General features: G+C 44.6%; 1 pseudogene; it reads left to right on the forward strand.

Moving 5' to 3' along the window:
* Window positions 1-10605: 10605 nt before the first annotated feature.
* Window positions 10606-18678, forward strand: LOC118396060 (aldo-keto reductase family 1 member B1-like; annotated as a pseudogene).
* Window positions 18679-19821: the final 1143 nt, after the last annotated feature.

A 19821-nucleotide genomic window follows, 5' to 3' on the forward strand; every position in this document is an offset into this window, starting at 1 on the left:
TATTGTCTTTGTGTTCTTTTGGACTGAATTATCTATTCATCATTACAACCCAAAATCCCTGTAATCACACAGATCAAATGGCATTGTGCAATGTGAATAGTGGATAACAGGTGGCAGCAGTGTGCCAGTTTATGAGCTGTAACAAGGCTTTTCAAATATACCATGTTATTTCAGGTCAATGAGGACTTCTGATTACAACCATTTTTTAAATGTAAAAACCAGCCTACTTTAAATATGCAGAAGTGGTTTGGCTGAACCTTCCCATGCCCCCGACTGCTGTTTTCAGCTACATTTGGGTTTCCACTATATACCACATCCACAGTCAAAATTGGCTAGATGGTAATAATTCATGAAAACAAAAATGTGCTTTTTGGTATTAATTTAGGGTTAGGCATGAGGTTAGCAGTGTGTCTAAGGTTAGGTTTAAAACAATTATGTATACTAACCCTGGATTGCTGATGCAATGTATAGGCCACTGAGAATCTGAAGCCAACATTCACCCATACTGGCAATCCCCAGTAGAAGCAAAGATCCTTCTGTAGCTCAGTTGGTAGAGCATGGCGCTTGTAACTTTATTGGCCTGTATTTAAAAGGTTTTTTTTTTTTGCATAGACCGAGGGTAAATGGAAGAGGGTGTGCTTTTGATTTCCTGTGGAATTCCTTTTGATTTTAAACCAGGATGTGTATAAACAACTAATGTAATTAAGCCAAAAGCAGCCATCTTTCACCTAAAAGTGTACAATTATGTTCAAATCCGGGTCCTGAAATGCCCCATAAATGAAATGCCCCATCCGCTAAGAAAAGTCAGACAAAACTCAAAACCAACATTAATATGGAGAAGTCAACATACAAGTAAGTGTAAGTAAAAACAAATGTAAATAAGTTAGAAATTGTGAAAGTAATTATGTTTTTGTTTGGTTAGCATTTGGAAATGTTGTCTTGCACATATACCCTGACATCACACTTATGCATTGCAATTTTCGATTTACCTGATATATTCAGATTAGTTATAAAATCGATTTCCTCTTTAGCCAAGATATTGTCATTTGTGTTCTACCTTTGGTTCCAATTGACTGAAAACAACCGTAGGATGAATGAAGTAATACATTTCCGGGGCAAAAGCAGTCCATTTAAAATGAATTTATTATTCCCTTGCCCTGCAAGTGTCAACTTGTCAGACACCATGATACATCATCAGAAGTGTCCACTTAATTTGAGGGGAGAGGGTGTGACTTTTAAGTGTTTGCAATGCAGCCTTTCTCTTGGGGGAATCAATTTAAATGTAAGGTGCTTTATTGGTGTCAAGTTCTGACCTTAGTTCCTTTGTGATATCTTTGTTTTAGTATGGTCAGGGCGTGAGTTGGGTGGGCAGTCTGTTCTTTTTTTCTATGATTTGGTATTTCTGTTTGGCCTGGTATTGTTCTCAATCAGGGGCAGCTGTCAATCGTTGTCCCTGATTGAGAAACCAGGCAGCCTGTTTTCACCCTTGAGTTGTTTTTAAATGTAAAAACCAGCCTGGTTTTTAATGTTCAGTTAAAATGCGTTTGGTCCTCACCTTCCACCGACGACGTTACAATTGGCATAGGAAACATATGTTTTCCCGTCTGCAGAACAGTTTGAAGAGGTGTGATCAGACTATCCTCGTCTGCAGAACAGTTTGAAGAGGTGTGATACTATCCACATCCAGAACAGTCAAAATTGGCTAGATGGTGAAGACCATTCGTCTGCAGAACAGTTTGAAAATGATCAGACCATTTTGCAGAACAGTTTGAAGATTAATCCTTTAGAACAGTTTGAAGAGGTGTGGCATCCTCGTCTGCAGTCAGTTTGAAGCAGTGTGTCCATCCTCGTCTGCAGGTCAGTTTGAAGAGATGTTTAAAACAGTTTGAAGAGGTGTGATCAGACTAACCCTGGATTGCAGGACAGTTTGAAGAGGTGTGATCAGGCCATCCTCGTCTGCAGAACAGTTTGAGAGGTGTGCCAGACCATTCGTCTGCCAGTTTGAAGAGGTGTGATCAGACCATCCTCGTCTGCAGAACAGTTTGAAAGGTGTTCAGACCATCCTCGTCTGCAGGACAAAGAGGTGTGATAAGACCATCCTCGTCTATTTAAGAGGTTTTTTTTTTGCAGAACAGTTTGAAGAGGGTAAATGCAGACAGAAGAGGTGTGATCTTTCTGCAGAACAGTTTGAAAGGTGTGATCAGTGTGCAGGACAGTTTGAAATGCAGCCATCCCTCTGCAGAACAGTTTGAAGATGATCAGACTATTTTAAGAACAGTTTGAAGAGGTGTGATAAATCCCAGGATGACAGTTTGAAGAGATGTGTTCAGACCATCCTCGTCTGCAGGACAGTTTGAAGAGGTGTGATCAGACTATCCTCGTCTGCAGAACAGTTTGAAGAGGTGTGATCAGACCATCCTCGTCTGCAGGACAGTTTGAAGAGGTGTGATCAGACCATTATGTCTGCAGAACAGTTTGAAGAGGTGTGAATCCCCCAGAAATGAAATCCCCATCTGCAGGACAGTTTGAAGAAAAGTCAGACAAAACTCAAAACTGCAGAACAGTTTGAATAGGTGGAGACCAGTCAGAACATACTGCAGGACAGTTTGAAGAGGTGTAAAAACAAATTAAATGATCAGTTAGACAATTTGAAGAGGTGTAATTATGACTATCCTCATTTTGTCTTGTGTCAGACTATCCTCGTCTAGGACAGTTTGAAGAGGTGTGTTCAGACCATCCTTCTGCAGAACAGTGAATGTTGAAGAGGTGTGATCAGACATCATCCTCGTCTGCAGAACAGTTTGAAGAGGTTGATCAGACCATATTCAGTCTTCAGTTTTAATAGACCATCGTCTGTCTGAAGAGGTGTTGTCTTCTGCAGAACAGTTTGAAGAGATATGACCATCCTGCACAGTTTGAAGAGGTGTGATCAGACCATTGCAGAGTTTGAAGAGGTGTGATCAGATATCCTCGTCTGCAGAACAGTTTGAAGAGGTGTGATCAGCATCCTGTCTGCAGGGTTCAGACCATTGACTGCAGAACAGTTTGAAGAGGTGTGATCAGACCATCCTCGTCTGCAGAACAGTTTGAAGAGGTGTGATCAGACCATCCTCGTCTGCAGGACAGTTTGAAGAGGTGTGATCAGACCATCCTCGTCTGCAGGACAGTTTGAAGTGTGATCAGACTATCCTGTCTGCAGGACAGTTTGAAGAGGTGTAATCAGACATCCTCATCTGCAGAACAGTTTGAAGAGTGTCCATCCTCGTCTTGAAAGTTTGAAGAGGTGTGATCAGACTATCCTCGTCTGCAGAACAGTTTGAAGATGATCAGACCATCCTCTCTGCAGAACAGTTTGAAGATGTGATCAGACCATCCTCGTGCAGGTCAGTTTGAAGAGGTGTGATCAGTGTCTCAGAACAGTTTGAAGAGGTGTGACAGACTTAGTCTCAGAACAGTTTGAAGAGGTGTGATCAGACTATCCTCGTCTGCAGAACAGTTTGAAGAGGTGTGATCAGACTATCCTCGTCTGCAGAACAGTTTGAAGAGGTGTGATAAGACCATCCTCGTCTGCAGAACAGTTTGAAGAGGTGTGATCAGACTATCCTCGTCTGCAGAACAGTTTGAAGAGGTGAGATCAGACCATCCTCGTCTGCAGGACAGTTTGGAGAGGTGTGATAAGACCATCCTCGTCTGCAGGTCAGTTTGAAGAGGTGTGATCAGACTATCCTCGTCTGCAGAACAGTTTGAAGAGGTGTGATCAGACCATCCTCGTCTGCAGAACAGTTTTTTCTATCCTCGTCTGCAGAACAGTTTGAAGAGGGTGATTATCCTCGTCTCAGGACAGTTTGAAGAGGTGTTGTTCTGCAGAACAGTTTGAAGAGGCTGATCAGAATCGTCGTCTGCAGAACAGTTTGAAGAGGTGTGATCAGACCATCCTCGTTGCAGGTCAGTTTGATGTGTTCATCCCGTTGCAGGACAGTTTGAAGAGGTGTGATCAGACTATCCTCGTCTGCAGAACAGTTTGAAGTGGTGTGATCAGACCATCCTCGTCTGCAGGACAGTTTGAAGAGGTGTGATCAGACCATCCTTCTGCAGAACAGTTTGAAGAGGTGTGATCAGACTAGTCTGCAAACAGTTTGAAGAGGTGTGATCAGACCATCCTCGTCTGCAGAACAGTTTGAAGAGGTGTGATCAGACCATCCTCGTCTGCAGAACAGTTTGAAGAGGTGTGATCAGACTATCCTCGTCTGCAGAACAGTTTGAAGAGGTGTGATCAGACTATCCTCGTCTGCAGAACAGTTTGAAGAGGTGTGATCAGACCATCCTCGTCTGCAGGACAGTTTGAAGAGGTGTGATCAGACTATCCTCGTCTGCAGGACAGTTTGAAGAGGTGTAATCAGACTATCCTCATCTGCAGAACAGTTTGAAGAGGTGTGATCAGACCATCCTCGTCTGCAGAACAGTTTGAAGAGGTGTGATCAGACCATCCTCGTCTGCAGGACAGTTTGAAGAGGTGTGATCAGACCATCCTCGTCTGCAGAACAGTTTGAAGAGGTGTGATCAGACTATCCTCGTCTGCAGAACAGTTTGAAGAGGTGTGATCAGACCATCCTCGTCTGCAGGTCAGTTTGAAGAGATGTGTTCAGACCATCCTCGTCTGCAGGACAGTTTGAAGAGGTGTGATCAGACTATCCTCGTCTGCAGAACAGTTTGAAGAGGTGTGATCAGACCATCCTCGTCTGCAGGACAGTTTGAAGAGGTGTGATCAGACTATCCTCGTCTGCAGAACAGTTTGAAGAGGTGTGATCAGACTATCCTCGTCTGCAGAACAGTTTGAAGAGGTGTGATCAGACCATCCTCGTCTGCAGGACAGTTTGAAGAGGTGTGATCAGACCATCCTCGTCTGCAGAACAGTTTGAAGAGGTGTGATCAGACTATCCTCGTCTGCAGAACAGTTTGAAGAGGTGTGATCAGACCATCCTCGTCTGCAGAACAGTTTGAAGAGGTGTGATCAGACTATCCTCATCTGCAGAACAGTTTGAAGAGGTGTGATCAGACTATCCTCGTCTGCAGAACAGTTTGAAGAGGTGTGATCAGACTATCCTCGTCTGCAGAACAGTTTGAAGAGGTGTGATCAGACCATCCTCGTCTGCAGAACAGTTTGAAGAGGTGTGATCAGACTATCCTCGTCTGCAGAACAGTTTGAAGAGGTGTGATCAGACCATCCTCGTCTGCAGAACAGTTTGAAGAGGTGTGATCAGACTATCCTCGTCTGCAGAACAGTTTGAAGAGGTGTGATCAGACTATCCTCGTCTGCAGAACAGTTTGAAGAGGTGTGATCAGACTATCCTCGTCTGCAGAACAGTTTGAAGAGGTGTGATCAGACTATCCTCGTCTGCAGAACAGTTTGAAGAGGTGTGATCAGACTCACTCAGGATGGGGAGTCATCACAGAGGGAGAGCTGTATCTGCTGTTCTCTCTCTTTGATCCAGTAAAAGTTCCGCTGGAACTGCATGAGGAGACCCTGCACCATTACTGTCCCAGATTTGTACACGTTTATAGAGGATGTTTCAATTTCCTCAATGTCTAGTATTCTGAGTTTCCACCCTGGGCCAAAATAGTCTCTCTTGACATAGGTGTAGTGTGCTCTCATAGCACTGTGCTATGCCAGGGGAAGATCTGTGTGGAAAATGAAGTTGCTTATGTTCCCCTCTTTGTTGCCATCAGCAAATAGTGTCTCTGGATTGTCCTTGAGGAGCTTCTTTTTGTACTTATTCTGTGCAGTGTTATTTTCAATATCCATGTGGTACTGTATTGTAATGACCTCTGCACGGGATAAGCCATTGGGGCTTCAAAGGCCTCTGCATTTGGGTGGGGCTATGAAACTCTTCTGCCATTGTTAGGCTCAAGAGTTTTCACACTTCACACTTCAGTGCTAATTGACGTTGCAGCCAGGTCAGTTCTGTCCTAGCAGCTTGGTAGCTTAGTAGCCTTATTTATTAAGCTTTATATAACTAAATTACCTAGAGATTATTGTATTTTACTTTTTGGCTTCAGAAGTAGTGTAGGTTCAGACTTAACATTACTCACTCAGTTTTGTGTTGGATAGTAATTACAGGTTCCACTGTGTTTCTTCTGCAGGTTTGTTAGAAGTTTTTTCTTGATAGTCCTTACTAGTATTAGTACATTTAGGTAGTTTTGTCCAAAATCACCCTTTTAGCTATGGAATTTGGATTTGGATTGAAGGTTTTGATGTTGAGGTTAGTATCCTCTAAGTCCTTGCAAAAATATTTGATCTACATTTATCCAACTCTAATTCTATCTTTTTGCAGAAGAACTCAGGAACCCATGAGCTCAATACCTCTCTCTTGAAACAGGATGCAGTTTGCCATCTTAAGTGTAGGTCCAATTCACAAACATTACCCCCTCGGCCCTCAATTTAGCTCGAGGGAGCGAGTGAAGAACTTTGATTACTTGTGGGGCTGATATGACCCACAATTCAATGCAAACTGTAGTCACGTGTCAAACTCTGGTTGCCGCGAAGTGTCAAATTTTATCAACATGGCAGCATATTTGGCATGTGAGACACAATTATGATACTGTCTTGCAAAACAAATATATAGATGACATTTATTTTAGCGTTGGCAAATGGGAGTGCCGCTCAAATTGGCTTAGTCTCGTAGTGAGGAGCCTATAAAACGTAGCTAGCTTCATAAACATATTTTGGGGAATTCTGAAATGTATTGGAATAAATGACCAAGTTATAAAATTAGCTAGCCAGCTAAGTAATGTAACTCTAGCTATCTACCTGACAAAATGCTAGCTAGCTACGTTAGCTTGCTACATTAATAGCTTTAGGTTGGTGTTTTTTAAGCTCAACTTCAAGATTTCCATCAAGGACGTTGCATCCGATCATCACTCTCCCTCGCTTGGGCAAAGGACATTTAAGGTACACTCGGATGAGATGATGTCCAACATAATTTGAGTGCTGAGGGTTTAGGGCCGAGGGCTGTCTACTTTGCGTTTGGGCTGCTGCCATAGACTTAGCAAAATCAGGTTGCAGCACTGGAGATATTGAGATGAGCAAGATGCAAGACTTTTTCTCTCACACAATCACACACAATATCTGCACAAGTGCATGGGTTCGCTTCAAACTGTTCACAACGTGGTAGCCAGAGCACCAAAACAGCAGATAAGTTGAGCCTCACACTTCAACGCTCTTAGTTGTTGTGAAAATTGTACCCACTATGCTGTTTACTTTCTGCATCTATGTCATATCGCTGAGAAGATAAATTGTATAAATAGGCGTGTTTATCACTTTGTGGTGGTGGTAACTAGTGAAGTCATCCCAGAGAGTTTCATACTGTACCGTCTTTGACGACCCTGCAATCAATATACTGATAGAATTTAGGTAGCCTTGTTCTCAGATTAGCTTTGTTAAAATCCCCAGCTACAATAAATTCAGCCTCAGGATATATGGTTTCCAGATTGCAGTGAAGTTCCTTGATGGCAGTCTTGGTATCCGCTTGCGGGGGAATATACATGGCTGTGACAATAACCAAGGAGAGTTCTCTTGGGAGATAATACGGTCGGCATTTGATTGTGTGGAATTCTAGGTCAGGTGAACGAAAAGGACTTGAGTTCTTGTATGTTGTTACAATTACACCATGAGTCGTTAATCATGAAACATACACCCCCTCCCTTCTTCTTACTAGAGAAATGTTTGTTACTGTCGGCGCGATGCACTGAAAATCCCGTTGACTGTACGGATTCCGACAGCATGTCCCCAGCTAGCCATGTCTCTGTGAAACAGAGTATGTTACAATCCCGAATATCTCTTTGGAAACGCTTGCCCTAATTTTGTCGACTTTGTTAAATAGGGACTAGCCCCACTAGAAGACCGCTCCGGCACCCTCTCCGAAGGATTGGCTTTGGGAAAGTCGTATTCTTGGTCGTAGTGCTGGTTGTCCTGGTAAGTTGATGTCTCTCTGATATCCAATAGTTCTTATCAATTAACAATATAAGAAATAATACATAAACTAAATACTGCACCGTTTCCTAAGGACTTGAGGGAAGCTTCCGGGGAGAGTTCTCTTTTCTTTGTGAAGGGCAGGGCGCCCTGGAATGGGTTTGCCCCAAGAGAGGGGCTCAAGCCCTGGAAAGCGTCTTAGTTCCAGTGGCTTCCTGTGACCTCTCGCTGGCCCTTGAAAATCCTGGGATAGGGTGTAAATCTCGCGCAGCAGGTCTCCATGGTAAACGGCCTTTGGCATGTTAGAACAATGTAGGTAAAGGTAGACGGAAAGTCAGATCCGTAACTTCGCAAAAAGGATTGGCTCTAAGAGCTGGGTCAGTCGGGCTGGGGTGCGAAGTGGGACTCAAGCCGCGTCTGGGGGAGCAGTCGTCTTCCTTTCGCCACCATTGGAAGTTTGTTTTGCAGCCCATCTTGCGTGGTCTCGCAAGGGCCTGCGTGTGGGAGTTCGTCGAGGTGGTGTCCATCGGCGGGCCGAAGGCAGAGCGGTGGGTGGTTGGGTCAGTTGGCGATGACTCTGGATGCGCGCTAGCCCCCTTCTCATGGATCTCCCCTCCTACGGGTCTCACCGGCCCTGTTCGTGCTGGGTCTCCGGTGGGACGCATCGGACGTCGCCTAGCAGATGATTTAGAAATGGTGCGGACCAAGGGAATCCGACTGATTAATTAAAACAAAGCATCGTGAAGGCCCGAGGTGGGTGTTGATGCGATGTGATTTCTACCCAGTGCTCTGAATGTCAAAGTGAAGAAATTCAATGAAGCGCGGGTCAACGGTGGGAGTAACAATGACTGTCTTAAGGAGTCCTTAGCCTTAGTAAGGGAGATAACGAGGTAGCCCTCTAGCAGGGCTCTTCCAATCCCTCCCTGTATGTCACATGCTTTCAGGTGTCGTAAAGGACGCAAACCAAACAGGAGTTACCTCGGTACTAGTCCGTACGCAAAGAGAGTCCCGCAGATGGTGACTGCTGTTGATTGTTAATGGAAGGCGGCAGTCGGTCCTGGAATATGGGGCTTTTGGTCAAGCATGAAAATGTGAGGCCGGTTCCACCAGTGATTTGCTGCGGGGCTCTTGGAAACGAATCCTGACCTTGACAGGAAGCCAATCAGAGAATGATGGATCGAATGCATTCCAGCTTTGGCTGGGAGAGGGGAGTTTAGTCCTGGGAGATGGCTGATGAAGGTGTACTACAGAGCGGCTGTGGTAAAACGCTTAAAGACGCGTCTCCCGTATATTTAGCTAACTCTAAACCGCAAAGGTTTGAATCGAACGCTGGCTTCGACTGGACCCGCTAACAGTGGAGCATTAAATGGAGATATGGAATATGCTTAGCGGTTATGGACACTGCCAGATCTCAGGTCCGCCTGGTTGCGGGACTCTACCCATTCTATGTGGGAGCTCTCCTCAACGCTCTTTGAAACATGTAGTGGAGATGGCATGTGCCTTACCATTAGCTGACACTACCAGGCCTCAGGCTTGCCTGAGTGTGGGACATCACACATTGTAGGTGGGGAGGTCTCCTCTACGCTTACTAGACTCGAGGCGGAGACTAAACCCATTTTGATAGGGCATTGCATGGATCTGGATCATGCCCTACGAAGTGGAGAGAGATATCTCCAGCTTGTCTGGGGAGGGAGGCCTACATCTGATGTGGGTAGTACTATCCATGCCCATTGATTTGCTGCGGACCCATAAAACGGACGGAAGAGGTCTAGGTTCTGGGCACGGATCACTGAATATCAACTTGATGAAATTCAAAGGAGCGTACCCACCTGTCGTGGTCGCACTCAAATCACCCAAGTACATTTGGTGTATGTGCTTGGCTGAGGAGCCAATGATGCGAAGCTACCATCTGTGGGATTATGACTGAATGCCTCTCAGTCAGAATCCCCCCTAAATGTAACGATACCGTAGCACCACGGATCTTCGGTTGGCCCGAGATAACCTGCCTCTTTTGGCAGATGAGTAGAGCCGTTTGTGACGGGGTTGGGGTGCACCTGGATGAGTTGCAGCCCCTCTCCTGATGCACACTGCATTTTGTGGGGAACCTGGTGCTAAATCACTTGTAGACGACCAGATTCTGGGTCAGGGTTTCGTACGTAGCAGAGCAGCTCACTCGCTGCAATCCATTGAAAGTCAGCCCTCGATCCAAGCTTTTTTTGGGGACGGAAGGCGTCTTCCTCTTCCTCCACCAGGTACGGGGCTAGGTGGTGGGCGCCCATCTGCCGGGGCTCGTCCTCTGGTGGGACTGTGAGTCAGGTTGGGATTCGCCATGGAAGTCAAAGGGTCACCAGGTGCACGAGGAAGCCTCTATCAAGGCGGGGGAAACTCAGAGTCCAAGCAGGGGTCCGGACACGGGGGCCATGGAGGTTTGAGTGGGGACTTCGTCTCTGAGTGGAGAAAAAAAGCGGGCGGGTCACCAGGTGCACAGAGCCTGTTTTGAGTTACCAGATGCACGTGGTTCCTGACAGCTTGAATATAGATGTCTTCATGTCCTGGGAGGATTGCTTAAGTGTGGGTACCCGAGGTTCGCCTGGTGGGCAAAGTTATGGAGATGGCTGAGCCCCTGCCGAGACGCAATGATGCCCAGTGAGAGGGGTGTTGACCAGGTAGGGAGAGTAGGTGTGGAGGCCTGGAGGTCTGTAGTTCCAGGGAGTAAGCTATACACCCTCAAGCCCAGGGAGAGGGTAAGCAGGCGGGCAGGGAGTGTAGGCATGGAGGCCTGGAGTCAGAGGTCTCCAGGTCAATGGGGGGCTGTCTGGCGGTCAGGAAGGCCCCAGGGAGAAGGCCCAAGTGAATAGGTGTGTGAGTGACACTGTCCTTCAGGGGAGCAGAGCAGGCAATTAATGTAAAATTGTGTGAGATGAAAATGGACAAACAAAAGGGTGTGACATGTATAAGGCTAGTCAATGGATATTCTGAAAGTAGTTTGAGGGTTGTAGGTCACATGACCAGGGAACTATTGAAATGAAAACTGTGTGAGATGAAAATGGACAAACTAAAGGATGCACAATATAGAAGGGTACTCTGTGGACATTCTGAACCTTTTCAAAGGTCATTAGGTCACATGGCCAAGGAACTATTGAAATTAGAAAGTTTAAAAAATGTATGTAAAAATGTGTGAGATGAAAATTGACAAACTAAACGGTGTGCAATGTGTAGGCCCGCTGATTGTACATTCTGAACCTTGTTTGAGTCCAGTAGGTCACATGTCCAAGGAGCTATTGAAATGAGAAACATTGAAAATGAATGTAAAATCGTGTGAGATTAAAATGGCCAAACAACAGGTTGTGCTACATATAAGGCTACTCAGTGGATATTCTGACAGCAGTTTGAGGGTTGTAGGTCGTAAGACTAAGGAGATTTTGAAATTTTTAATATTTTAAAAATGATCGTAAAATCTCATAAGATGCAAAAGGACAAACAAAAGGGTGTGCAATGTGTAGGCCCACTGAGTGTACATTATTAAACGTTTTTGAGGTGTGTGGGTCACATGACCAAGGTGCTTTTGAATTTCAGAAATTTAAATAAGTAATTTAAAATAGTGTGAGATGTAAACCGACAAAAGAAAAGTGTGTGCAGTGTGTGTCTATGCCATCGGGTTAGCTAGAAGCAGTTTTGAAAGTGTTAGGAGTAATGGTTAAAGAGCTATTGAAATGTGAAACATTTGATTGTCACTATGTTGACGGTCCCTAACTGCTGTTGGTGGATGTAAGGAAAACTACAGGTGAATATCCGTCGAATATCCAACCTGAATCTGTCTTTACCTCGGTAATGTCAATGACAATGTGCCTTGATATGTACAGGTTTGCAAGTATGTAAATACTTGATACAATGTTTTAAACGCTCTAAAAAGCCTTGTGCGCTTCCTTCACTCACCTTTCCACATGGGAAATGCAATGACATGCAAAATCTCTCAACAACATTGAGATATTATTAATGTACTTTAATACAATGAAAATGATGTATGTATACCATGTAATTAAATATCATGAATCATTGTGCTTGAATACATTCCTTTTTCAGTGTAAACCCCCTTGGACTTACATGCTTACATATTTACTGGCAGGTTAAATAGGGGTCAAATTCCATCAGTAAACTCAAAGTCATCATAGGAAATAATGGATGATAATCTCCTTAATTATGCATTGAATCAAAAATGTACTTCACCCAAACTAAGCTTTTTACCAGTCCTTCTGTGTCTTAGTCTCCTCCAGCTAAAGTAGGAGAGGCAGTAAAAGCTTCCATCTGCTGGCTACAGACTCATTGACGGGGCTTTCCTCTACCAGAATGAGGTGGGAAAGGGCATCCAGGCTATGATCCAGGAGGGTACTGTAAAGAGAGAGGAGCTGTTCATCGTCAGCAAGGTGCTACTTCAAATGTCACACTCATTCATAGCATACTGTGTGTGTGAGAATTGATGGAAGTGATTGTTAAATTGTGAATACTGTTATTCCATAGAATCTTTCAGGTGACGTAGCCTACTTGAGTGTTTTCCCAGGCTATGTCACCGAATGGCACTCTATTCCCTATAACCCATAGTGCACTACTGTCTGATCTGGCCACAAGTAGTGGCTTATATGGGGAGCCTGGGCCGTTGTGGATGCAGCCCCAATCAATCCAGATTGCCATTCCTGTGCTTCTCTCTCCACCAGCTGTGGTGTATCTTCCATAAGAAGTCTCTGGCTAGAGCAGCCTGTCAGAATACCTTGAGTAACCTTAAACTGGACTATCTAGACTTCGACCTCACCCACGAAAACCAATGGGAATGAATTTTCTTGACATGCATACTGTTTCAACATGTATTTGAAATATCCTCACCACTTGTCTCTTGTAAAATATTGTAATAAACACTTGAACTGAATAAATTATTATTATTATTTTTGTTCTGACAAAATGCTTGTATTTAAAGCTTATAGTGCATGGCTTGCCTTTACAAATGCATTTTGCTCACACTTTCATTTTTATTTAATTTCTTCAGCCCTTTTTGTCATGCATAATTTAGAAAAACATTTTCACACTTTGATGAAATGTTGGGGGCGTGATATGCACGGATCATCACTCAATCATGACTTGTTTTGTTGTAGATTAGGGATGAGCTCGTGGACAGCGAGGGATTCACTGTTGCCGTGGAAACCAGATTCCTGGATACCTGGGAGGTGAGAATGACAGGAAGTTAAATGAAGACGATTTCTGGGTAATTTTTTACCTCATCACTCACACCCTTTTCCATTTGGGTGTTCTGTCTGTTCAGCGCCTCTCGGGGCATGGAAGAGCTTGTGGATGCAGGGTTAGTAAAAGCCATTGGAATCTCCAATTTCAACAGCCATCGAACTGAATCCATTCTGAACACGCCAGGCCTCAAGAACAAACCTGCCAACAACCAGGTGTTCTTTGCCCTCTCTCCCAGCCCAAAATGGCACTTTGCATTTGTGATCTTTAGAGCATAACAGGTATTCAGAGTTAATCACAGTGTCATTGAGTACGTTTACATGCAAAGCATTAATTCAATATTAAACTGATTATGGCAGTATGCAGATTATGCAAAAGTCATGTAAACACTGCTGCCTATCTTAATTGTCAGAAAGGTCAAAATCGAAGTAAGCATACGCCGATTAAAACACCTGGTTTTCTGAGCAATCTTTCAAATTACTAGGACCTGTAAACACCTTCATCAGCGTTCCAGTTGTGTATTTGATCTACGCATGTGCTAGCAACAACCCAAGCAAGCCTCCCTCTTTAGCAGGAGTGAAGTGAGGGTTCGGAACAACTGAATGTATGCACCTTAGAATTAGTTTTCACATACAAACTTAGAATCCAATATTCTTCCCAAAAATAACAGGGTTGCTGTGGTAGAACAATTATATTTTGATTGGCAATTTTCTGCATTTACCAGAGTAGCCTAATTTTCAGATGTTTCAGGATTATTAGGGAAATATGTCTCCTTGCAAAGAATGTAAACTTTTCAATCCATCTATTATATTAATCTGATTATCCACAATAATCGCATTAGTGTGTGCATGTAACCATACTATAACTTATGTAGTAGGCTGCCTCCCGAGTGACGCAGCGTCACTACAGACCCGGGTTCGATCCCTGGCTCTGTCGCCTGGAATTCGAGAAACCCATGAGGCGGTGCACAATTGGCCCAGTGTCGTCCAGGTTAGGGGAGGGTTTGGCCATCGCGCTCTAGCGACTCCTTGTGGCGGATGCATGCACGCTGACTTAGGTGGCCAGTTGTACAGTGTTTCCTCCAACACATTGGTGCAGCTGGCTTCCGGCTTAAGCGAGCAGTGTTTCAAGAAGCAGTGCGGTTTGGCAGGGTCGTGATTCGTAAGGACGCATGGCTCTCGACCTTCGCCTCTCCCAGGTCAATATGGGAGTTAACCCTGTGACCATCGTTACGCGCATCAGCGCATTATGACACTCACCTGGACTCCATCACCTTCTTGATTACCTGCCCTATATATGCCACCCACTTTGGTTCCTTCCTGAGGCGTCATTGTTTCTGTTTCAGTTTCATGGTTGTGCGTTGTTGTTTCGTTTTTTGATTACATCACTCACTCCCTGAACTTGCTTCCCGACTCTCAGTGCACATTGTTACACCCTGTCTGCTCTGACCAGATTGAGTGCCACCCATATCTGTCCCAGCAAAAGCTGATCAACTATTGTCACTCCCAAGGCATCACTGTCACAGCATACAGCCCCCTGGGGTTACCTACCAGGCCATGGTAAACAACACACGGATAGACACAGTACAGACACATGGAGGGAAATGTTACACACACACATTATTCGTAAGTTTCTACGGTAACTGTCTGATCTGATGTTCTTGTATTAGGGTCAAACCAGACAACCCCTGTTTATTTCAAGACCCAAACATCAAGGACATAACTGATAAGCACCAGAGGACTATATATCAGGTAAAAGTGATAGCCACAGTAACATAGTCTAACTGTTAGCTACATAGAGAAAATGGGTAAAGGGTCTATGGACCTCGCTCTCTGTTATCCCTTAATCTCATCATGGGAGCATCCTATTAGGTGCTGCTTCGTTTTCTGGTCCAAAGGGAAGTGTGTGTAATTCCAAAATCAACCACGCCCCAACACATGTACCTGGGCAACCTCCAGGTACATTAGAATGATTGGGCGAGTGCGTTTTGCGTCGCCTGGTGCCCGGTAGGGTGGAGTTTGTGCATTTAAGACCATTCCATTGGTCCTGAAGTGAAATCTCCACCTACCCACGGCACAGGATGATGCAAAAGGAACTCGCCCATTGTGAGAGGATGCAAAGACATGAAAGATGATGTTTACAGTAATATTCTGGAACTTTCTTTCAATGTTGATCCAGTTTTCCCTCTGTTTTCAAATCAAAGCAAATCAAATCAAATTTTATTTGTCACATACACATGGTTAGCAGATGTTAATGCGAGTGTAGCGAAATGCTTGTGCTTCTAGTTCCGACAATGCAGTGATAACCAACAAGTATTCTAACTATCAATTCCAAAACTACTGTCTTATACACAGTGTAAGGATAAAGAATATGTACATAAGGATATATGAATGAGTGATGGTACAGAGCAGCATACAGTAGATGGTATCCAGCAGTATATACATATGAGATGAGTATGTAGACAAAGTAAACAAAGTGGCATAGTTAAAGTGGCTTAATATTACATAAGGATGCAGTCGATGATATAGAGTACAGTATATACGTATGCATATGAGATGAATAATGTTATAACATTATATAAGGTAGCATTGTTTAAATGATATATTTACATCAATCAATATTATTAAAGTGGCTAAGTTGGGTCAGTGTCAATGACAGTGTGTTGCAGCAGCCACTCAATGTTAGTGGTGGCTGTTTAACATAATGGCCTTGAGATAGAAGCTGTTTTTCAGTCTTCGGTCCCAGCTTTGATGCACCTTACCTCGCCTTCTGGATGATAGCGGGGTGAACAGGCAGTGGTTCGGGTGGTTGATGTCCTTGATGATCTTTATGGCCTTCCTGTAACATCGGGTGGTTAGGTGTCCTGGAGGGCAAGTTTTGAAGTCACCTCACTACCCTCTGGAGAGCCTTACGGTTGAGGCGGAGCAGTTGCCACCAGGCGGTGATACAGCCCGCCAGGATGCTCCGATTGTGCATCTGTAGAAGTGGGTGACAAGTCATTTCTTCAGCCTCCTGAGGCATCTGCGCCTTCTTCAATGCTGTCTGTGTGAGTGGACCAATTCAGTTTGTCTGTGATGTGTATGGAGGAACTTAAAACTTACCCTCTCCACTACTGTTCCATCGATGTGGATAGGGGGTGTTCCCTCTGCTGTTTCTGAAGTCCACAATCATCTCCTTAGTTTTGTTGACGTTGAGTGTGAGGTTATTTTCCTAACACCACACTCCGAGGGCCCTCACCTCCTCCCTGTAGGCCGTCTCGTCGTTGTTGGTAATCAAGCCTACCACTGTTGTGTCGTGAGGCAAACTTGATGATTGAGTTGGGGCGTGCGTGGCCACGCAGTCGTGAGTGAACAGGGAGCACAGGAGAGGGCTCAGAACGCACCCTTGTGGGGCCCCCGTGTTGGATCAGCGGGGAGGAGATGTTGTTGCCTACCCTCACCACCTGGGGGGCCCGTCAGGAAGTCCAGTACCCAGTTGCACAGGGCGGGGTCGAGACCCAGGGTCTCGAGCCTGATGACGAGCCTGGAGGTACTATGGTGTTGAATGCCGAGCTGTAGTCGATGAACAGCATTCTCACAGGTATTCCTCTTGTCCAGGTGGGTTAGGGCAGTGTGCAGTGTGGTTGAGATTGCATCGTCTGTGGACCTATTTGGGCGGTAAGCAAATTGGAGTGGGTCTAGGGTGTCAGGTAGGGTGGAGGTGATATGGTCCTTGACTAGACTCTCAAAGCACTTCATGATGACGGAAGTGAGTGCTACGGGGCGGTAGTCGTTTAGCTCAGTTACCTTAGCTTTCTTGGGAACAGGAACAATGGTGGCCCTCTTGAAGCATGTGGGAACAGCAGACTGGTATAGGGATTGATTGAATATGTCAAATCAAATCAAATCAAAATCAAATTTATTTATATAGCCCTTCGTACATCAGCTGATATCTCAAAGTGCTGTACAGAAACAGCCCGTAAACACACCGGCCAGCTGGTCTGCGCATGCTCTGAGGGCGCGGCTGGGGATGCCGTCTGGGCCTGCAGCCTTGCGAGGATTAACACGTTTAAATGTCTTACTCACCTCGGCTGCAGTGAAGGAGAGACCGCATGTTTTCGTTGCAGGCCGTGTCAGTGGCACTGTATTGTCCTCAAAGCGGGCAAAAAAGTTATTTAGTCTGCCTGGGAGCAAGACATCCTGGTCCGTGACTGGGCTGGGTTTCTTCTTGTAGTCCGTGATTGACTGTAGACCCTGCCACATGCCTCTTGTGTCTGAGCCGTTGAATTGAGATTCCACTTTGTCTCTGTACTGACGCTTAGCTTGTTTAATAGCCTTGCGGAGGGAATAGCTGCACTGTTTGTATTCGGTCATGTTGCCAGACACCTTGCCCTGATTAAAAGCAGTGGTTCGCGCTTTCAGTTTCACGCGAATGCTGCCATCAATCCACGGTTTCTGGTTAGGGAGTGTTTTTATCGTTGCTATGGGAACGACATCTTCGACGCACGTTCCAAAGACTGTAGATGTTGGTTTTCATTCCAGGTGTTTGACTTTGAACTGAGCAAAGAGGACATAAGGACCATGTTATCACTGAACAGGAACTACAGTTTTTCCTCTGCTCTCATATGTAATTATAGTGCCAATCACCTCTGTCAAACGTGATCATACATCCGTTTTTAAAGCCTCAACTGATCTTCGGTATCTCTGTGTGACTGTCCTCCGCTGTTTTCTTCCCATAGGGGGCTGAAGCACAAAGACTACCCCTTCAGTGATGAATTTGAAGAGGCAGGTATACCCGCTATTGAAGTCTCCAGCTTCACTCCATTACAGATCACATTCTACCTTATCTTAATATGGATGGAGGGCCCTCCCCTGTGCTGTCAATCATATTGAATTATTTATATTCATTATAATCACAAGAACAATATCTAGTACATAAATTGTATGCATAACATGTTGCAGAAAACATTTATATAGCATGGCTTATAATTTAAGATTCTCAAAGATTGTTGTTATTGTCACTGTTGTTCTCATTTCATTGTCTCATATCTAATTTAACACTAAATATTTCATGAACACAGATTAGTATTTGTGAGAATAAAACAGAAACATTCTCACTCAGTAAATCTACTGAGTTGCTTATTGTGGTCGGTCTTCCATCTGAAACCGTTGCTGAGCCATAAGATGGACCGCAAAATGATCACGTTGAACACGTCCCAGTGTTCCAATGCACCAATATAGCGCCTCTTCCCCTTCAGGAGGCTGAAAAGATTTGGCATGGACCCTCGGATCTTCAAAACGTTCTACAGCTGCAACAACGGGTATCTTGACTGGCTGCATCACAGCTTTGTATGGAAAATACATTGCCCTTGAGGACAGCTCAGTACATCACTGGGGCCAATCTCCCTGCCATCCAGGACCTCTATATCAGGCGGACTGTCCACTCTGCTACTGTCCGGCAAACGGTACCGGAGCATTGGCTCTCGGACCACCAGGATCTGAGTCAGCTTCCACCCCCAAGCCATTACACTGCTAAATAGTAAATTAATGATACCCAAACTATCTTGCACTGACCCTACGCACACTCACTAGACGGCGGCTGGTGACACTTCATTTGGGAGGACGGGCTCATAGTAATGGCACTCCATTCCAGACATTTATTAGCTGTCCACCCCTCAGCAGCCTCCTGTGATATACACACTCACACTACATTGACACTCCCACTAAAACCCCACATACATTCACACACACCACATTGACACTCCCACTAAAACCCCACATACATTCACACACACTACATACAGTGCATTCGGTAAGTATTTAGACCCCTTGATTTTTTCCCACATTTTGTTACATTACAGCCTTTATTCTAACTTGATTAAATCATTTTTTTCCCATCTTCATTTAAAAAAAAATGTATTAAAAATGTAAAACTGAAATATCACATTAACATAAGTAGTCAGACCCTTTCCTCAGTACTTTGTTGAAGCACCTTTGGTAGCAATTATAGTCTTGAGTCTTCTTGGGTGTGACACTGAAAGCTTGGCACACCTGTATTTGGGAAGTTCCTCCCTCCCATTCTTCTCTGAAGATCCTCTCAAGCTTTGTCAGGTTGGATGGGGAGCATCGCCTTCCTGACCAAGGCCCTCCTCCCCCGATTGCTCAGTTTGGCTGGGCATCCAGCTCTAGGAAGCGTCTTGATGGTTCCAAGCTTCTTCCATTTAAGAATTATGGAGGCCCCTGTGTTCTTGGGGACCTTCAATACTGCAGACATTTGTTGGTACCCTTCCCCAGATCTGTGCCTCAACACAATCCTGTCTCTGGGTTCTATGGACAATTCCATCAACTTCATGGCTTGGTTTTTATTCTGACATGCACTGTCAACTGTGGGACCTTTATATAGATGGGTGTGTGCCTTTCCAAATCATGTCTAATCAATTGAATTTATCACAGGTGGAATCCAATCAAGTTGAAGAAACATCTCAAGGATGATCAATGGAAACCGGATGCACCCGAGCTCAATTTCGAGTCTCATAGCAAAGGGTCTGAATATTTATGTAAGGTAAGGTATTTCTGTTTTATATATATATATTTCGCCAAAAATTCGAAAAACCTGTTTTCACTTTGTCATGATGGTGTATTGTG

The sequence above is a fragment of the Oncorhynchus keta genome, chromosome 17 (genome assembly GCF_023373465.1).
Source record: "Oncorhynchus keta strain PuntledgeMale-10-30-2019 chromosome 17, Oket_V2, whole genome shotgun sequence".
Classification (NCBI taxonomy): domain Eukaryota; kingdom Metazoa; phylum Chordata; class Actinopteri; order Salmoniformes; family Salmonidae; genus Oncorhynchus; species Oncorhynchus keta.